We start from the raw sequence: 21419 nt of genomic DNA on the forward strand, positions 1-21419 counted from the left end.
CGTACCTCTCCCGGGCGCCTCCCGACTCCGACTTGGCCGACACTTGGCCAAGCCTTGCCCACTCCCTTCCTCCGGGGCTCACTCTCCAGGCCAACTCTGCAGAGAATATCCCACAACAATAACACTTCACTCCACCCCAATCCAGCCGTAGCCTCAGAACTCTCAGAGATTCGCGGCTTTGAGCAGGACCCCAAGTCCCGGCGTGCGACGCCAAGTGGACTCCCCGTGGGTGCCTGCCCAGCCCGTTGCCCACTCGGGCGCTGACTAAGAATCGCAGAGGTGCCCCAGAAACCCCGGCAGGCTAGGGCGTGGGGCAGGGCGCCGAGTTGACAACCTAAGAAATAAAAGCGCTGCATTTCCCGTTTGTTCTGGAGATGTGCTATTTTTATTATCTGTAATTCATTTTTTCCCATTGTTTCAAGGCACACACTACCAAAAGGAAAAAAAAAAAAAAAGGAATAGTGGAGGAATGGGAATACATTTCCGGAATACCGCCCACCCCTCCTGAGTGAATGTGGAGCCTACTTTTCCAACATTATAGGTCACCAGCCAAGATAGATCATTCTGGCATTCTGCCCCCAGCTGAGAGCAAGGCATTTGATTCTGAGCTTCCTTGCTAGGCTGTTATTAACGGGAAGCAAAATTATACTTGTACACGCCTGCATGGAATTGCCAAAGCTCATTCTGACAGTATCCAGCAATTCAGCTTCTGAAATGTAGGCACTGAGTAACTATGGATCTGGCGCAATGAATGCCCCATCCCACAATAAATTGGAGAGGAGAAAATCAACTTTTAACAGCTGCAATTAGTAACCCCATGAAGAGACAACAAATAACTAGTAATACACGTCAATAAATGTCCTTTTAGTTCCATTTATTGACACCCATTCCCGATGACAGACATCATAAACAGATTTATTAAGGGAGGCGCCTTCCACTTTTTATAGAAATGTAATTTCAACAGCAGTAGCCATGTTCATATATGCTAAGAGATTGATTAAAATATCAAACAGATGGTATGTGTGGTTCTAGCAAATGCTATGAAAAGAATTAGGATGAAGTTGTACTGGTCTTTGATGAATACATATTTCCCAAATATTGGAAATTGCCTCCCTTGGGGATCAGCCGTGCTGGAATAAGAATAAATCTGTTGTATGAGGTTTCAGCAAATGAAGCCTAAAGAATTCAAGACCCTTCTGTTGATCTAGTTTTTGAGACTTTGACTTAGTCCTCTCCAAAAACATTGTGACAGGCATTTCTCCCCTCCTTCCAGCCATATGGAATTCAAGGAAAAATTCATCAAAAGTATTTCTAATTCTCTTCCCTTCATCTCAAGTCATGTTCTAAAAAGTCTACTTTCCTTGGGGGAAATTGTTGTGACAAGTTGTGCTGTGTCTTAAACTCACACAATTCGGACTGCACGGAAGGAGGGTAAGTGTACTTGATTTTCCTTTTGGACAGAACTACACCTAAGCAGCTCCTGGATGGGTGAACGGGTAATCTACGAAGAGGAAACCTGAAGAGCTTGTTCTTAACACAAAGTCTTCTAGATCGAACTTCACTCTGGAAATACACAGACACACACACACACACACACACACACACACACACACAGAGGAACTCGATCCTATAAACTGGATTAGAAATTATAACCATTGATTGGGGGAAGGGGAATTCAAACAGCCCTCTTAGTACATACTTCGGTGATTATGTAAAAGAAAAAGACAGAATGTTTCTATATCTTATCAGTGTATAGACAAGCTTGATGATGAAACTTAATGCAATTTCTCACAGAGTTACCTTTATTTGGAAGGGAAAGTGTGACAAAGAAAAATAATATTCATTTAATTCAGCTAAATTTTTCTACCTTTTCTCATATGTAGTCAACAAATTAGGGACTAGAGAAGGTTCAAGTTTATTTGAGGCCATGCAGGTAATTAGAATTCAGCTATCCAATTTTAACTTTTGCATCCCAATGTGGGGCTGAAATATACTTCTGGGAATATTAGGCAGGCAGTGAGCAGTATGTGACTCTTCTAGGCATTTGGAAGGTGTTTGTATTTCCTTAAACCATCTGAAACATTACCATTCCTTAAGGCCCTTGGCCTGCTGTATATTAACTACCACTAACCTCACTAAAACTGCTGTCTACTTTTTTGGACTTCTGGATGACATCTGTGATGCTGATGCCAATGCAGAGGTGTTTCTGCACTGAAAGCATCCTACCTTTAGGGGTGGGAAGTGGTGGTAATGGGGGAAAAAGGAAGTGAATGAAACAGGGAAGAACAAATCTGACTCCATATTAGATCTGTTTTTTTTTACTTTAATCTTTGTATTCTATAGCTTTTGCTTTGAGTTAAGAATGTTGCCTATAGCCTGGAATACACATGATAGCCTATTTTCAAGGCTCTGACCTTTAAGAGTATAACACTCTTCCACTCATACAGAGGTAAAAAGTTGCAGAACAGAGAGCAACAATTTGTCTTGTTGGAGGTTTACGGGAGCATCCTGGCCTGACCTAGGTGGACAGCTGCAAGAACAGAGGATTCCTGCCCCAAGAAGTTTGTAACAACCAACCACACCTCCTCCCCTTTTTACTATAAAAGAAGCCTGAATTCTGACTGGGGTAAGATGGTTCTCCAGGACATTAGTCCACCCTCTTCTCGGTCTGCTGGCTTTCCCAATAAAGTCACTCACTATTCCTTGCCCCAAGAACTCATCTCCCAATTCATTGGCCTGTCTAGAGGCAAGCAGAAGCTGTGCTGTTAGTCTCTTTGTCTGGATGCTTTTGAATTTATTTGGTATTGTGTTTGAAATGAAAGGGCATACAGGTAACTGCCAGCTTGGGGAGTTGAGTTCACCTACATACTGGCAAACATCTAAGATTGTTGATAAGCTCCTTTACACATATTCCCTTAAGACACTAAATTAGTGCCCTTTAATGAAGCTTTCAAATTGGATTTTCAAAATAAGGCAAATTGCTAAAATAGCCCAGCTACCTTTATAAGCACCTTTTCAGCTGAAGCGAGAAGTAAATTTCCATGCTGTTGAACTTCCATCATTTCTCAACAATTAGGCTGCTAGGAACTCCCCTTTAGGGCATTCTCCCCCATCACAACAAAGGCTCACAAACCCCCCAGAGAGACTTCTCATTTGCCCTATTTCCAACATAACAGTCTGGGGTCTATTAAATACGAGTCTTGGGTTTAAAGCCATACAGATATGCCTGGTACAGAAAGGCAGGGGAATAAGAAGGAGGGGGGGTCGGGAAGAGTAACATTTTAATCAGAAAAGTTTAGTTCCCCATTCTTAATTCGTGCTAAGCCAAAATAACTCTAAAACACATTTAAGAACATCAACAAAGAATGTTACATCACGTATGCATCTGAGCATGAAGAAATGTCACGATCAAAAACAAAGAGGACTTGGGAGATTAGAAACCAAATGTTCTGATGGCACAGATCCCTCTGGAGTCTGCTGTGTGCAGTACAAGAAAATGATCTCCATGAACCCTTGATGTTCTCACAGGCAGACCAGAAATGAACACTGGCCAGCACACGCACACGGTGATGCTTTGCTGAGAGGGCAAACCCAGAAATTTCCTCAGAAAGGAATGCGTGTATTATTCTCATGGAGATGCATCTAAATCAGAGGAGGGACAACAAGGAGAAAAAGCTGAAGAGAGGTTTAGGAAACCTGTCATCTGAGCATCAAAAGACAAGAAAGTCTGTTGACTAAACTGCGTATTTCTTTTTAGCATCTCTTGGGAAAGAAATACCAGCATTTAGACACAACCTTAGTATTTGGGGGTTTGGGCCCCTGGTCCCCCTGAGCACTGTGCATCTTCCTTCTCTGCATCCACTGCCCTGAGGGACCCGTGACTTCTGCGTAGCCGAGGCCTGTGTTCCAGGCAGCAGGGCACTGAGATGCAGGGAATCTGACTGCAGAGCAGGCGTGTGTTCAGGCAAGATGTCTAGGGGCCTCTTTACCCGCCTAGGGTTAGCTCTGCCCTCTAGGACCTCCTTCAGCAGGAAGTGTTCTCAACTTCCCACGGAACCCATGAAAGATGTTTTTGATTTTTAAAAACGGAGCCCAGAATTGAAAGCAGAAATGAAGCAGAAGCATCAGGGGCATATTTGGGACGGACAGAGGAGAATGTTTCTCCCTGCAATGCAAGGAATGATACAGAGCATAATCTAGCATTCGCCAAAGCGCTGTGTAATCCTGTCTCTAGTTTTACATTCCTGGCCCTGAGATACAGCATTTTCTTCCACAATGGACACTGCTCCCTTTTTCACAGAAAGGGAGACAAAAAAGGTTACCAAGTTATTCAGAACTGGAATAATATATTTGGCTTCTCCACAATGAGATAACATTAAAAGGTCTACGAATTAGCCACTAGAATAAAACAGCTACAATCCATCTCTAATGAAGTATAGCATATTTGCATTTTTAACTGTCCTTCATAACTTAAAATGGTGTGTTTGTGTGTATGTGTGTTTAAAAGGTAAAATATATTCACACTGTTACTATTTCAAAAGAGTACTATGATCTTACTGGAAACCCAGTTGTAGACCAATATCCAGTAAATAAAGAACAATGTGCAGATTTATAATTCTATATGAATGTACAATTTGTTCTCCAAAGCTAACTCTCCAAAGCATTTTTTTCATTTTGAAAATAAATGCACGTTTGCAAAATCTATAGAGATTTATCGTAAAAAACAAAATGAGGGTGGAAATCAAAATGAAAAAGGGACAAAATAAAATCTCCCAAAATACCACCACCTCAACAGTCATCACTTTTATACTTAGCCAATTTCTGTGCATATATATCCATAAACATATAGGTATATTTTGCATAAATGGATTGCAAAATGCATGAAACTTTATAATGTGCTCCTTGTTCTCTTCTTTAGAATAAGTCATGGGCATTATCTCCATGACATTGACTATATCAATATATTAATGACAGCAGAGTGGTGTATTAAATACAAAACATGGGTATTATACAAAAGTGACGGCTACTGGAGGGTGTGGCTTCCAAACTGGAGGATTATCCCTTTAGTGGAAATCTTTAAATCTGAACTGCCTGCCAAACATGCCTTTATTTTACATTTTGGCATAATACTAGATTTAAAGATGCTACATCAGCTTTAGAATATCTTTTGTTTTGATTACTAATCTTTATTAAAGAGCTGGTTGACCTTTACCTCCTGGTATAAATTACATAGAATAAAAAAATAAATATACCATTAAAAACCTACGAAATGTTGTTATGTGGGGGGGGGGGGGTTTGTTATTATTATTTTTTTCGGTATGCGGGCCTCTCACTGTCGTGGCCTCTCCCCTTGCGGAGCACAGGCTCTGGACGCGCAGGCTCAGCGGCCATGGCTCATGGTGCCAGCTGCTCCGCAGCATGCGGGATCTTCCCGGACCAGGGCACGAACCCGTGTCCCCTGCATCGGCAGGCAGGCTCTCAACCACTGCTCCACCAGGGAAGCCCTATGTGTGTATTCTTAATTGAATTGTCATAAGGCAAAATTTTCATTTTGGAAAGAGAAGTAAATAAAAATTCTGTGAATTTACTAATTATCTTTTCGCTTCAAGCTTTTCCCTTAACACAAACACCAAACACCTTTTTTTCTATTGAAAAATGGTAAATATTTGAGGAAGCTGAGAGAACTCTTTCAGGCCAAGAATTTGCAGATGATTTGGTGGACTCTGCTCTCCTTCACTCTAGAAATAAAGCAGATCCCTAGGAGCCATGAGCAAGCCTCCGGACCACTGTTTTTATGCTCCTTTTTTTGCTTATCATTTTAACCATTTTAAGCACACAGAGCCAAAATCACTGATTTGAAAAATATTTATCCTTCAACTCTCAGGATGAGGGTACAGACACAGAGAGTCAGGAATATGTTAAAAAATGGAAGCTTCTGTGGGAGAGAAACAATCAGATAAGAAATCACTGGTCTGATACAAATGACCAAAAACCACATGAAAAGATGCTCAACATCACTAATTATCAGAAAAATGCAAATCAAAACTACAGTGAGGTATTACATCACACTGGTCAGAATGGCCATCTTCAAAATGTCTACAAACAATAAATGCTGGAGAGAGTGTGGAGAAAAGGGAACCCTGCTACACTGTTGGTGGGAATGTAAATTGGTACAACCACTATGGAGAACAGTATGGAAGTTCCTTAAAAAACTAAAAATTGAACTACCGTATAGCAATCCTACTCCTGGGCATATATCTGGAGAAAACCATAATTAGAAAATATACATGAACCCCAATGTTCACTGCAGCGCTATTTACAATAGCCAATGTATGGAAGCATATCTAAATGTCCATCGACAGATGAACGGATAAAGATGTGGTACATATATGCAATGGAATATCACTCATTCATAAAAAAGAATGAAATAATGCCATTTGCAGCAACATGGATGGACCTAGAGATGATCATACTGAGTGAAGTAAGTCAGACAGAGAAAGACAAATATAACATGATATTACTCATATGCAGAGTCTAATTTTAAAAAGGACACAAATGAACTTATTTACAAAACAGAAACAGACTTACAAATATCAAAAACAAACTTATAGTTACCCAAGGGGAAATGATGGCGGGGGGATAAATCAGGAGCTTGGGATGAACATACACACACTATTATATATAAGATAGATAATAAACAAGGACTTACCATATAGCACAGGGAACTCTTCTCAACATTCTGTGACACGTATATGAGAAAAGAATCTGAAAAAGAAGGAATATATGTGTATGTATAACTGAATCACTTTGCTGTACACCTGAAACTAACACATTGTAAATCAACCACACTCCAATAATATTAAAAAAAGAAAGAAAGAAATCACCAGGCTAACAACTCAGTTACTTCCACTTTATCACATGCAATTGTAACCCAGGGCTCACCACACCCACTTCTCCTTTCCTTTAGAGGACAGCAAACGTCCCAGCCTTTGGGCAGTCAGGCTTGGCCATGTGACAAATTCTCACCAACAATAAGTGAACAAAGTTGTACATATCACTTTCAGGCCAAGGCAGTAAGAAGCCTCTGCAAAATCCTCTGGGTTCTCCTTGGCCCCCACACAACCACAGAGGAGGTCAGATGCCCAGATAGTCCAGCTCCATGGTGACAGCCTGCATCAAACTGGATCCCTGAGTGACTGTATGGAGCGGACTGCAACAGTGACCCATGTCAGACAAACTAAGCAAGAAAAAAAAAAATTATGTTTTAGGCCACTGACTTTTGCAGATTTTTTGTTACCACAGTACAACCTAGATTCCCTGCTTTATAAAGCTAGTCGGTCTGTGAGAAAGTAACATGTACTGAAGTAAACAGAGACCAAGATGGGTTGCAGGAGGCCCGGAGTTTGGTCCTGAATCAGCCATGAAATCAACTATGTGATCTCAATAAGTCATTTCCACCTTAAAGCATCATTTTTATTTTTAAATTTCCAAAATGAGGTGATAGCACTAAGTTTTCATCTAACCAGTATCACACTGTTCTAATTACTGATGGGTTATACTAAGGCTTGATGTGTTCTAGGCAAGATCCCATTCTTCTTTTTTTTTCCCCCCAGCTTTTATTGAGGTACAATTGACAAACAAAATTGTAAGACATTCACAGTGTACATGGTGGTGATTTGATATACGTACACATGGTGAAAGGATTCTTATCATCTAGATAACATATCCAATACCTCACATATTTATCTCTTTTTTTCTGGGAATTCTTCTTTTTAATAATTATCCTGGCTATATTTTTGAACTTTACTTTTTGTCTTTCAGTTGAGTATGGTCTTGGTCACAGCTACTCAATTTGGCCATAGTATGAAAGCAGCCACAGCAACATGTAAACAAATGGGCATAACTGGGTTCTAATAAAACTTTATTTATTTTTTTAAAAACAGGCAGATTTGGCTTGCAGAACATAGTTTGTGACCGCTGATTTGGTGGATGATAAAAATTTTACTGGAAATTACTGGGGAAATCACTGATTAGGTAATAAATTTTTTCTGGACAGGTTTTTTGGAATAACACCTTAAATATGTATGGTGTATGTTACACTAAAATAAAATTCCAGTTTGATTAAATGTTTAAATATCAATTTAAAAAGCACAAACTACGATTTTTAAAAAACCAGGTGAATACATAATCTTAGAATGTGGAAAGCTCTTTTAAAGTATGGAACTGATATTATTCATATTATGCCAGGCTATGCTTTGATGGAAGGAAAAAACCTCCAAAATCCTTCTGTTTTTGTCCTAACAGACGTTTATTTTTTTGCTTTTGCTACATATCTAATGTGGGTTGGTGCCAGGCTCTTCTCCACTTTGTCAAAAATGGAGGCCCTACAGTCTTGTGCCGCCATCTCCACAGTAGATATGATTGGAGACAGTTGAAGGAAGGATGTCATACCAGCTCTGAACTGGCACAGATATGACACACAGCACCCAGTTCTGCTCAGAGTCCATTGCCCAGGACTAGTCACATGGACTAAAGGGGGCCTACAAAGGGGACTGGGGAATTGTCAGAGCAGAGATAGTTGGAAAGAAATATATCTAAGGTCTAATTTATTCATTTTACACCTGGGTATGAGGGATGTCTACTCTGGGTCCTGGGTGTTCAAGAGCCCAGGATTTTATAAGAACACACACACACATACATACACTTATTAAGGAATACATGTGCCCCAATGACACTGGGATGAAGGACTCTGCATGGTAGAGCATAAGTCATAACTCTTAACTCCACTCCCCTGACTAATCCCATTGCAGGTGTCAGGCGTTGGGTGAAAACCCTTCTCCAGGACTTCTGCCCTATGGCCTAGAGACAGAAGACACCTGTGTTTGACTACCTTGAAAATGCCTGGCATTGCTAAGTATGAAGACGGAAAGCAGGAGGAATTTGAGCAGTGGAAGCACTTAGGTAAGAGAAAAGACAAATTAATTAACATGTCAAATCTATCCTCTGGGTGTGAATTTAATGTTTTTTTTTAATATATTGAAATATGTTCCCTGTATTGCCAAGTGTCTGTTTTGTTGCTACTTGTGGTTTTCAATTAATTCCTCCTCAGATATTTACTTACATATCACCATACTATTTGCAACAGTTATATCTAGTGACTCTGGAACATGCTGCAATTTTTTTTTTTTTTTTTTTTTTTTTTTTTGCGGTACGCGGGCCTCTCACTGTTGTGGCCTCTCCCGTTACGGAGCACAGGCTCCAGACGCGCAGGCTCAGCGGCCATGGCTCACGGGCCCAGCCGCTCTGCGGCATGTGGGATCTTCCCGGACAGGGGCACGAACCCGCGTCCCCTGCATCGGCAGGCGGACTCTCAACCACTGCGCCACCAGGGAAGCCCACATGTTGCAATATTAAGCAAATTCAATTACTCTTAAATTTATACATATATTAGTGTTTCCAGATAAAATACAGGACAGTTTAATTTGAATTTTAGATTAAAAAATGGGTAACTGTTTTAGAAGTATGTCTTAATGCAATATCTGGAACATACTTGTACAAAAAACTATTGCTGTTTATCTGAGGTTCAAATTTAATGGGGTGTCTTGCATTTTTATTTGATAAAATTGGGCAATATGTCTGAAGGACAATACTGATTGTTTACACTGGCATCTAGATGGACATTAAAGGCTAGAATTGGGAATAGTTTTATATCTAAAGAGTAATGAATTTGATTTAAATAATTAAAAAATATAAATCCAAATTAATTTACTATATTTTGTTCAAATTAGTGATTTGATTTTTTTCATTTTATTTTAATAAAAAATAATAAACAATCTAGAAGAAAAATAACATTCCTGAAAATCTATACTCTATATTTTTTATTGTTTACACTTGTTTCATATTCAAACTGTCTGTACTTTGAATATCTCTACTGTATATATAATATATTTATATTTATTATTTATTTATTTATTTTGGCTGCGTTGGGTCTTAGTTGCAGCACACAGGATCTTTGTTGCTGCATGTGGGATCCTTTGTTGGGGCATGCAGGCTTCTCTCTAGTTGTGGCATGTGGGTTTTCTCTCTCTAGTTGTGGTGCATGGGCTCCAGAATACATGGGCTCTGTAGTTTGCAGGACGCGGGCTCTCTCATTGAGATACACGAGCTCAGTAGTTGTGGCGCGGGCTTAGTTGCCCTGTGGCATGTGGGATCTTAGTTCCCCATCTGGGATCAAACCCATGTCCCCTGCATTGGAAGGCGGGTTCTTTACCACTGGACCATCAGGGAAGTCCCCCTACTTTATATTTTAACCTTTTCTATTACTATTGTCACTTGAACACAAATTACGGGACAAACTTTATATAAAAACATAATTACTGATTTAACCTGAAGTGAAGGCAAGAAAAGCAAATAAGTGTACATTGATTTATATAGTATGTATGTCTTTATATTATTACTCATCCAAACACTGCTGAGCCATCAAACACCTAGACATGAACACTAATTAAATTCAGCTAACCTTGATATTTTTTGAGTTTCAGACATATAAATATATAAATACCGTAATTTTCTATCCTAGTGATCACCATATATCTCTTTGTTCCCTTCTTCCCACACATTAAGGAAACAAAACCCATTCACTCGCTTGTCATGGGAGACAATCCCAAATATCAACTAATCAACACATTTATTTCAAAGTCTAGGATCTCTTAGTGATGTGTAGTAATTACTATATATCAGGTTCAGAAAAACCTTCATAGAATGTTACAGAAATTTGTGAATTAAAAGGCATTTCCTGACACCCTATCAACCTACCCTCAAATGCAGAGATTGGACAAGGAGAGGATAACCACAGTAAACACTCCCAGTTGGAAAGTGGAAAAATGGGAAATACATACCAGCCACAGGTTTGTAGCAAATCTGAAATCCTCTGGGCAGACATTCTTAAGGTCTTCCATTCTCTGTATACAGAGAAGTCTTTAAGTCTTGATTCTGTTCTTGGAAAGAAGCAACCTTGTCTTTGCTCTTCGAGTCTCTAGGCAATGCCTTCTGGGGGGTGGTTCTTTTTCCATTATCCTCCTTGGCCCACCTAGAGGGTTGTGTGACTTTCTTATTCCGCCTCTTGCCTGCAGCAATTTGAGAGCCAAAGGGTCATTTTAAGTCTCAAGCTCTTGGTTTCTTCTGTAGTAACTATCTTTCAAAACTTACTTGGCTTCTTATAGTTTGATACCAGTAAATTCTATGTGCTAACTACACTCATGGCGGTTTATTAAACTTTTCCTGTTCCTCCTCCTTGCTCCCCACACCTCCCGTTCTCTGTCCCCCCCCCTGCTGCTTCTAAGAGGTTATCTACAATAACAGGTGTAAAGGCCAAACCCTTTGTTCAATCTTTTCCCAGAGGCACAATAATTCACTGAAAAATTTTAACAATAAGTATGTAGGCTATACTCTTACTTTGATTTTTGCTTACAACATTTTAATCAATTGATCAGATTTACTGGGCATATTTCCATTCAAAACCTCTATATTTGCCATCTTAACTAGGGTTTAGATGCAGTATGCTTTTCCAACATTAGAACCTTTGCTTTCCTTCATTTTTATTTGGAAACCAACCAATTCTATCTGGAGTTAATCTCTTTCTTTTAACACTTTGCCAAAGCATCCAATAATATTCTATACACATTGCTAACATGTTCTGTCTTCATACTTTCCTCCTATGCCCTCATGTATGTAAGGAATGTGATTTGCTTCTTAGGTTACTGTAGGTAGCAATTTTGTCAGACATTTTGCTCTTTCCAACTTCTTATATCAGGATTCTCACACCTGCTGCCTGATTGCTAAAATAATGCCTCCTAGGGTAGGTTTTGGTTATAAAACCTACCTTTGGTAGGTTTTGGTCTTCTGGTATAAATTTATTATTAGCCTTGGTAACACTGATTCCTGTGTTCAAAAAGTATTGGGTAATGCAATTCAACCCCACTTTTTATCTGATGAAGAAAATGAAACCCAAAGAGTTTATGTCAATCCATAATGATAATTGTCAAGGTTTACAGTGTTGACATGACTATTCATTACTATTTCAATGACTATTTCAATCAGGTGTGATGTATTTTGCACCCCATTCAAGGTGTTATTTTGAATAATGGAATATCAAAGTCTTAAAACTTTCCTATATACCATGAATTAGATGTCCCTAGTTTATACACTGATCTCCTCTTCATGGAAGCCTTCCTTAGCTGCCCCAGGCAGTTACTGTTTCCTCTTCCAAGTCTCCTTGGCACTTTATACAGAGCTTGTTACCTTTAACAATATACCAAACTTCTACTTTTATTTTGAACTCTAAACTCCTTGAGGGAAGATTTTCTATCCTTTTTCTTTTTATCATCACTTAAAATACTGCTTAGGACATTATAAGTAGCTGTGCATGTAGAAAAAATAAGGGAGAATGAACACTCTAAAAATCTGTATAAAATACCAGATTGGAGACAAAATGTTAGGATTGAGAATGCTGGGTTCCACATTTTAATCATTTTCTTCCCCATCCTTTAGCATTTCTATAAGCTCGGACATTTGTTAAATCAATCCTTACTAAGGATCTGGCATACAGTTTTTAAATAAATAATAAATAATTTATCATTTGAAAATTATTCACACATATTATAAAGAATTTAATGTTAAATAATCTTTATAACATGTGTGTTCTCCTTGAAAAAAAGTACGGGGAGGTAGATAGAAACAAAACATTTTTCAGGGATTTTATAGTACATGCTACTTTTAATAATAATGAATTACTCGGATATAGAATGAGAGAAATAGAAGCAAACCAAAATAATTTGTTAAATAATAGGTAAAAATTTTAAACTTTAAGTGATGGAATTGCCTAAAAATCCCCTAAGTATGTAAAAAATACTTTAAAAAACATTAACAGGTTGAGAGTAAAACATTTTGTTAGTCCCATGTTTCAATTTTGCTGGATTTCATGCTAAGAAAGATGAAATACTCAGTTTTGTACTTCTGTCTATGCATCTTCCCAATTTTCTTACTCAGCAAACATGAAGAATTGATTGTCAAATATGAGTCAAGAAAATGAATGGCCTTACTCAACACCAAGCTTTACTAATAATTTCAATATGCAAGAATTGAGAGGCCCAAGCAAAGTGAAGAGATGTCCCAGAGACCATTAATTGTTCCTCATATTCTTCCTTCTGAGAAGAGGTCTTTGGACTACAGTCATATAGGAGGCCTCTAATTGAAATTTGCCAGAGTCTTACACAGTGGAAAACATTTTAGTCATGAGACATTTTCATTTGATATTCCAGATTGTCCTATAGCTTATATAATATTTCTTGGGAATTATGTTTCATAAATCCATTTGTACTAGTTTTGTTCATCATAGGCAATCCTAACCCATGGGTATTCTGTGAAGACAATTCCATAGATAAGAACCCTCCCTCCTACCAAATATCATTATTTACCAAGAGGTTTAGTACCAATATGTTTAAAAGAAGATTAGGTGAGGTCAACAGCTTTTTTCCTTCCCGCAAAATATCCTCCCAATAATCACAGATCAGCTATTTTAACTTATTTCCAGCCAGTAACATTCTTTATTTCCATGGTCAGAGTATAAACTGTGTATATTCTGTCCTGTAACTATAATTGTTTAATCTTATTTTGATGGATGCCATGACCATAGTTTCTTTAATGCAGAATTGTTTATTTTGATTCATCACTTGGTTGTCTGGATTTTGTCAAATAATTATTTTGAGAAGGTCTCAAAGATACTTTTTATCTTGAGATTTCCCATATTAAACAGTGTTGGCCAACAGCTTTAGCTTGACAGATAAAGTTATTAATCTGAGGCATCTCTCCAAACCTAGTAGGCATTGCTCAACTTTACTTTCTTACATTGACTAATAATGTTTAAAACAGGGAGGGCAAATAGGTTTTAACTGAAGGGCAAACTGTGATCAGTTGGTAGCAACTGACTTGAGCAGTACATTCCAAGGTAGCATCTGGACTCTGCAGGAAGGAAGACCTTGATCAATTAGCCAAGACTGGCAAAGGCCCAGGAGGGAAGAAAGAGGCATCAATACCTTGTGATTGCCAGGCCAGCTGGAATTATAACCTTTTCTAAGGCTGATGGTATTTCTTTAGAACATTTTTGAAAATAAAAATCCATTTGGATGGAAAATAATCCATTTCTAATGATGGAATTTTGAAAATGCAAAGAGATTTCGCAATAGCTTCACAAATATATAAAGCTGAAGTGGGAGAATTCATAGGAGAGACTTTGAAACCTTTTCCCTAAAAGAAGGGAAAAATAGTAAAGATATAAGAGTTATGTGATACAAACAATAAGTACGATCAAATAGCTCTCTAGAGCAGCTCATAATTTCCAAAGAAAAAATATGCATTCTTTAAAAACCTAGGAAACATTATAAATACAGATTATATGCTAGGCAACAGGGAATTATCTCTAATTAAAAAATAAATGCAACAATCTATTTTCTAACCCTGATGAAACTGAATTATAAATCAATAATATATTAATGGCTAATGCCCTCCAAAACATGTTAAAAAATTACATTTTATACTTTTAAATAATAAACTAGTTAAAATGCAGTAACAATATAGAAACTATTTAAAATAAATGACCTGTTTTTCAAGCCACTAGGAAGTAGCTAAAGCTGTGCTCAGAGGAGATTTCACAGCCCTACAAATAATGTATAGAGATTGACAGGTATAGATAGATAGATAATTACAAAAACAGTTGATGTGATTATCTAAATATCCAACTGTAAAAGACAGAAAGACAATTGTAGTAAACCAAAAATTAAAATAATATAAAAGTATAATGATTAAATTACTGTAAGTTTAATTATAACAAAGATTATTTTTCCCACAAACAGTTCATTCTTTGAAAATCAGATAATTCTCTAAGAAAATAAGGAACAATATACAAATAAACACTCTTAGGAAGTATAAGGGTAATATTGCTACAAATGTGAGGTTCCTTTTGTTTAATTCCAAAATAAGTTATGAACAACCTTCTACAAATAATTTTTAAGAGTTTGAAGAAATAAGATATCTTAATGAAAAATGTAAGTTAAAAAAGACTCAAAAGTAATTGAAAATTCTAAAAAAACAAATAAAAATATAAAAGCAAATATTGTATTCACTAATAGAAAAGAATCTCTAGCCCAACAATGTTTTCTATTGCCAAAAACCTCTAGGGTGAGCAGGATCTAGTCCCTTAGGGTTAGACTCTTAAAAGGACTAACTTGCTTTTCTAAATGATGAGATCATATTTATATATTAGTCATCTAATTTAAAATAAATAAAAATGTAATTTAAAAACAAGTAAGCAGGGACTTCCCTGGTGTGCAGTGGTTAAGAATCTGCCTGGGCTTCCCTGGTGGCGCAGTGGTTGAGAGTCTGCCTGCTGATGCAGGGGACGTGGGTTCGTGACCCGGTCCGGGAAGATCCCACATGCCGCGGAGCAGCTGGGCCCGTAAGCCATGGCCGCTGAGCCTGCACGTCCAGAGTCTGTGCTCCGCAATGGGAGAGGCCACAACAGTGAGAGGCCTGTCTACCGCAAATGCAGGGTACATGGGTTTGATCCTTGGTCCGGGAAGATCCCACATGCCTTGGACCAACTAAGCCCATGCGCCACAATTACTGAGCCTGCACTCTAGAGCCCGTGAGCCACAACTACTGAGCCCACACACCACAACTACTGAAGCCCACATGCCTACAGCCCATGCTCCGCAACAAGAGAAGCCACTGCAATGAGAAGCCCATGCACCACAACTAGAGAAAGCCCATGCGAGCAACGAAGACCCCACAGCAGCCATCAATCAATCAATCAATCAAACAAAAAAACACAAGTAAGCAAACAGACAAAATTAAGTCAGTCTGTCTCTTGCTTCTGATTGTTCCTCCTTAGTTCCACTCTTATTATTATTATTATTACTTATTATTTAGACTCTTAAGTCAGGCTTCCTAAATCAAGACACAAGCCTGTTCTCTGCATTTCCTCTTAGGTTTAAATGTTGTCATTTTATGACTCTTTTTTGTTCTTCTCTGATGTCTTTGATATTCATTTTAAATACGTTTTTTCCTACCTCGGAGCACATACATGGGGGAAGTTCAGCAAGACATTGTTACTCAAACAATCTCTTCTGTCTCCTGGCAAGCTCCCTAGGGATGAACCTGAATGCAGGATGGCATCTCCTCAGGGTGGGATGGAGATGCTGATTGAAATTCTTCAGCCGCCCTGAATGATCCTGCTCAATGCTGATGTTATGATGTGTACTCATCACCTTTTCTTTAATCAACTCAGCTTTAGGTTCAGTAATATTTTCTGAAACTCCTTTACGTGCTCAGAGCTGTGTTCCTGCCTGAATAGGCTGACTAGTTCCCCTCAGAGCCTCACAGAAATCTCTTAGGCAACTACCATACCGCTTCCCTTCACACATTCAAAACTGTCTCCACTTGAATTCCCCAGGAAGCAGATTCTGAACTAGAGTTTAATCTGCAGAATGTTTATTAAAAAGAGTGTTTGGGATCCACTCTTGTGGAAGGGATGCAAAAGACAGGGCATGGGAAGGAGGAGTCTAGTTGTCATGCAGGACCTCGGACAGCTTCAGGCAACATTCAGACACACACACACACACACACACACACACACACACACACACACACACACACACACACACACACACCTGCATGCGAGGAGCCCTAGAGCTATAATAGCCCCTCTGAGTCGTTCCTACTAAGCTGGGATGTCTATGCATTCACACTTCCATGGCCATTAGTCATCAAGATCAAGTATGGACTACCTCAGGAAGGGCCATGACCTTATATGAGCACTAACAGTTTTCCCAGTAACTGGGGTAGCCAGTCCTTCCTTGAAGGGAACTCTGGGCACCATGACTGCATGCGCACTACACAAGCCATGAATCTAAGTATCAGGGATTTCGACTTAAGTATCTGGCTCCAAGCTTCAAAGACTTTCCATCACATCCCAGCTGTCTCCACAGCCTTTTCACCCTAGAATGTTCATCTGTGGGATGCAGATTGTTCCAGGTGAGTCAGGTGAGAGGAAGCTTGGTGCAACTGGAATTAAAGAGAGAAGGATTTAAAACCTGACTCTTCCAATGGTTGGCTGTGTGACTTCGAGTGTGGCAATCATAAGAGCTAATATTTACTGAGACTTTATTATGTACCAATCACTGTTTTAACTGCTTTACATGCGTTAAACTGAGCCTTTGTCTCCTAGATTATAGGCAATAATACCTGCTGAGCAGGTTTGCCATGTGGATTAAATGAGCTAACATATTATCTAAATCTCTTTGCAGGGCTTCTCTGGTGGCGCAGTGGTTGAGAATCCGCCTGCCAATGCAGGGGACACGGGTTCGTGCCCCAGTCTGGGAAGATCCCACATGCTGCGGAGCGGCTGGGTCCGTGATCCATGGCCTCTGAGCCTGTGCGTCCGGAGCCTGTGCTCTGCAATGGGAAAGGCCACAACAGTGAGAGGCCCGCGTACCACACAAAAAACCCACAAAATCTCTTTGCATACAGTGGGTTTGACACAGATGTCAATGTACTCCTCCCTCTTCCCCATCATGCATGAATAATCTAGACCCCCCCCCATATATAGATTGCTCTACCAGTCTTGACATACAATAACACTTATAATGATAGTTATTATAGCTTCCATTTACTGAGGGTTTACCATTAGTCAATGTGCTAAGGCTTTTACATATATAGACTCATTGAATCCTCATGATACCCCTGCTGGCAGAGACTCAATCCCCTCGAGTCTGTCCTACCCTGAAAAGAAACCCCAGAGGGCTTTCCTGGTGGCGCAGTGGTTAAGAATCTACCTGTCAATGCAGGGGACAGGGGTTCGATCCCTGGTCCGGGAAAATCCCACATGCCGCGGAGCAACTAAGCCCATGTGCCACAACTACTTAGCCTGTGCTCTAGAGCCCGTGAGCCATAACTACTGAGCCCACGTGCCACAACTACTGAAGCCTGTGCACCTAGAACCCATGCTCCACAACGAGAAGCCACCACAATGAGAGGCCCATGCACTGCAATGAAGAGCAACCCCTGCTCGCTGCAACTAGAGAAAGCCTGTGCGCAGTAACAGAGACCCAATGCAGCCAAAAATAGATAAATAAAATAAATAAATTTATTTTAAAAACAATAAAGAAACCCCAGAGAAGAACATACCTCTTTCCAAACCACTGCCATCATTTATCATTTTCTCCTTTTGAACACACACACACACACACACACACACACACACACACACACACACACTCTCTCTCTCTCTCTCTCTCTCTCTCTTTCTCTCTCTATCACATTTCATCTTAATTCTCCTATTTTTTAAAACTGCCTTCTTTTCTGTTTTTCTTTGCCTCCATCTCTAGACATATTTAAATTTTTTCTTTTGTTTTATATTCTAAATTATTTCACGCTCAAAAATGACAGTCCCAGAGAGAGAAAAAAAATCCTCTACTTTGCAAAGCTCAGCACGAGTGGGAATCCTGCCATTGCACAGTCTGTCCGTGTTCAATTTTAGCATCATATAATTTCCTGCATAATTGTTTAAATGTCCTCATTCTCATCCCTGTCGCTCCCCCCACACTTTGCTATTTTTTAAAGAAAGCATCCAAACTGCATGTCTGGTTCAACAGGGAATTTCACAGAGGAAAAAATGCCAGGATGCATCATATGCCTTGAGTTTTCACAACACCTAAGAAAAAACATCGTGTGCACTGAGATGGAAGTCCTCCAGTCGGCTGCTGCCTCCGGTGACCTCCCCTCTCTGCCAGCCGCTTCAAGGCCAGGCATGTGAAAATTCCTCATGTGTTTGTGTCATTCGATTCCCAAATATCACATAACCAAAAATATTAAAATAAAACTGCTCATAACATTTTCCTGAATGCCATCTGGGCCCCACTGGAAGCTGACACTATCTGTCAAACTCAAGATAACCACGTTTTCCCCTCCTCTGTATGTGTTAATGTTTGTCATAAAGGATTTCACTTTAATGCCCCAATTACATTGATGACATTCTTTCAACTGAGTGGCACTAATGACTTTCATTATTATTTATGCTCCTCCTTAATTATAAGACTCTTACCTCTCTCATTACACACACTCCTTCATAACCCCCTCACTTGCATCCATGCTCTCTGGTATGAGGCGAATGTGCCTTGGCTTCGAATTTCAGAAAATACAATGATTAATTACTCCTGTTAAATTGCCCTACCCTAGGGCGATCGGATTGACAAAATGAGATGAAGGGCCAGATTGCTACTCCAGAAGGATTGCCCAGGACACCTGTTAGAAAGAAAAAATAGAGGAGGTGTCCCCAGCCCCCCAATAAATAAATGCATGGCATCAATGCTTGTCTTAGCACTGGGATGAATCACAAGGAGACGCAATTTTAAATTAAAATAACAAAGCTTTGCTACAAGTGCCCTCCTTTGTAGATGATGATAGACTCAGTGAAGTGACTAAGAACCAAGCATCCTGTCATGCAGTACAGTGTTCCTTCTGTCAATTAAAACTGTATCTAGAAGGAGCTTACCTGGTAGACGGCAAATATTGCACCAATTCTTTCAGCTCCTCCATCAAGAAACGGAATGTATTTTATGCCCCTTAAATCTGGGCTGGGCTTATGAGTTGATGAACCGAAAGAATGTGGCAGAAGAAACGTTGTGTTTATTCCACACCTGGGTCTCAAGAGGTCTTACAGCTTCCACTCTGCTCTCCTGGTACCTCCGCTATTTCCGTGGGAACAAATCCAGCCTCTCCAGAAAGGCTCCCCTGTCACAGGCAGCCTTGGGTGCCTTACCAGCTAAACGCAGTTACAAGAGCAAGCCCAGCCAACATCAGCCAAATCCACAACACAACGTCCAGCTAAATCCAGCTCAAACTGCCAATCGGAAGAACGCTGAGCTCAGGAAATGGTTTTGTTTAAAATGTTTTAGGGTAGTTCATTATCCAGCATAAGCTAACTGGTATACCTGTCAAAAGAAAGATGTCCAGAATGGAATCTATGATAAAGGTCGTGGAGTAAACAATCATTAAGGAGAACTTGTTTTGCTCTGGGTACGAAAAAAATGTACTTAGAAAATATGAGAGGGAGCTAGTATTCTTATCTTTCTCACTTTCTAAATGAGAAAACTGAGGCCCAGAGATAGAACAAGATCAGACTGATGAAATAATTTACACAAGCTCTCAGAGGAGAAAGTAAGGTTCAAACGTAGCACTATCTGGTTCCAAAGTTGATACATGGCCAAGCACCACACTTGCTGGCACACACATTGAGATTACCTCAGCACCAGAAGCAGCATTTCCCACATCCACTCTACCTTTCCCTCTGCTCCAGTGGGGACGGGCAAAAAGAGGTAGCTGGGACAGGGAGGGCAGGGAGGATAGCAAAACTTCTTGATTCTGTCCCCACTGGGAGGCAGGGCTGGCCCCTTCACATCTCTTTCATAAGCTGACAGACTTAAGAAGAGTCAGAGGCAGCTGCTTAAGCCACAGCCAAAGGCACATTCAGGCAGAGCCATGAGTTTCGTCACAAGCTGCATTTCAGTGTATAAAATGAATTTACTGAGAAGTATGAGTTATGGTTGAAAAGTCTGCATGTCTGCTTAAAGGACCAAGCATTTTTTAGACCAGCCCCAAGATATTCATTGCCATTAGTATGCTGGCCCATTGCTCTTTCTTTGTAGAAAAATTTCCATCTAAAATCACAATGTCAATAGAGCTGCAATGAATACCATGGTACATGACTCTTTTTGAATTATGGTTTTCTCAGGGTATATGCCCAGTAGTGGGCATGCTGGGTCATATGGTAGTTCTATTTTTAGCTTTTTAAGGCACCTCCATACTGCTCTCCATAGTGGCTGTATCAATTTACATTCCCACCAACAGTGCAAGACACTTTGCTTTTCTCCACACTCTCTCCATCATTTATTGTTTAGATTTTTTGATGATAGCCATTCTGACTGGTGTGAAGTGATACCTCACTGTAGTTTTCTGCGGTATGCGGGCCTCTCACTGTTGTGGCCTCTCCCGTTGCAGAGCACAGGCTCTGCATGCGCAGGCTCAGCGGCCATGGCTCACGGGCCTAGCCACTCCGTGGCATGTGGGATCTTCCCGGACCGGGGCACGAACCCGTGTCCCCCTGCATCGAAAGGTGGATTCTCAACCACTGTGCCACCAGGGAAGCCCCTCATTGTAGTTTTAATTTGCATTTCTCTAGTGATTAGTGATGTTGAGCATCCTTTCCTGTGTTTGTTGGCAATCTGTATATCTTCTTTGGAGAAATGTCTATTTAGGTCTTCTGCCCATTTTTGGATTGGGTTGTTGGTTTTTTTGATATTGAGCTG

At 39.8% G+C, this 21419-nt stretch overlaps 1 protein-coding gene across 2 annotated transcripts in view; it reads right to left on the minus strand.

Moving 5' to 3' along the window:
* ARPP21 (cAMP regulated phosphoprotein 21) overlaps positions 1 to 19907 on the minus strand; it is a 182656-nt gene extending 162749 nt beyond the window's left edge. Inside the window, exons 1-3 of one of the 2 annotated variants that reach the window (XM_067005749.1) lie at positions 19607 to 19907; positions 10899 to 11126; positions 6710 to 6765 (exon numbers count right to left, since the gene is read on the minus strand). The gene's annotated coding sequence lies outside the window, so the exon portion shown is untranslated. Of the gene's footprint in view, positions 1 to 5; positions 240 to 6709; positions 6766 to 10898; positions 11127 to 19606 lie in introns of those variants that run through there. The other variant, XM_067005750.1, reaches the window with a different exon arrangement.
* Between the last annotated feature and the right edge of the window lie 1512 nt (positions 19908 to 21419).

This window comes from Kogia breviceps, chromosome 10 (genome assembly GCF_026419965.1).
Source record: "Kogia breviceps isolate mKogBre1 chromosome 10, mKogBre1 haplotype 1, whole genome shotgun sequence".
Taxonomy (NCBI): Eukaryota; Metazoa; Chordata; class Mammalia; order Artiodactyla; family Physeteridae; genus Kogia; species Kogia breviceps.